A 768-nucleotide genomic window follows, 5' to 3' on the forward strand; every position below is an offset into this window, starting at 1 on the left:
CCTGATCTGAAATTGGGAAGGCTGCAGACAGGCCAGCCCTTGAGGGGACCGGAATCAAGGGAGAGGTAGGCCTCCCTTTTCCAGTTCTCCCAAGTCAAGGCCTACTTTTAGAAATAAATAGCGGATATCATTCGAGCGACGGATTTGTCGATCAATCCATCACAGACTCTTTCTTTCGTGAAATCATTTGCAGCAGTCAGTTATTCTTTACGTTTCTCTTCCCTTCCTTTAATCAAGGGCATTCGTATGCGAATACTAAATTCTTACCACAAAATCAGAATAGTCGCAAGGATAAAGCGGTGGGTCGGGGGGAGCTTGGACTTATAAAATGCACAGCGCAGTATTACGGTGTTCAGAACTGTGTAAGTAAATTTAAATACATTTGTGCTGAAATTGGCAACCAAATAACTATAGAGATTATATACACGCAATACCTTGTAAATTTACATATATGCAATTATTCAATTTGATGAAAAATACCCGGATAATGCCCTTGTGAAATGCTAAAAATGCCACAACTGAAGCTACCTTTGAGCCATGCTGGAGTTGCCACTAGTATTGCTATCGTGTTACCGAATATTGTAAAGTAAATGCATAAGTAAATTGCTTTACTTTGGATGTATTCATGATACAGCCATTCTTCGTAAAATAAAGTTTACAGCCCTAAACATCCCTAAGAGGAATCAAATAAACCTATGCGCTGGCTTTACAGAAAAAGGGAGGTAATTTCTGCAGCTTTCGAGAAAAAAAAGCCGTCAAGGATTCTTT

The sequence above is a fragment of the Penaeus monodon genome, chromosome 24 (assembly GCF_015228065.2).
Source record: "Penaeus monodon isolate SGIC_2016 chromosome 24, NSTDA_Pmon_1, whole genome shotgun sequence".
NCBI classification, from domain to species: domain Eukaryota; kingdom Metazoa; phylum Arthropoda; class Malacostraca; order Decapoda; family Penaeidae; genus Penaeus; species Penaeus monodon.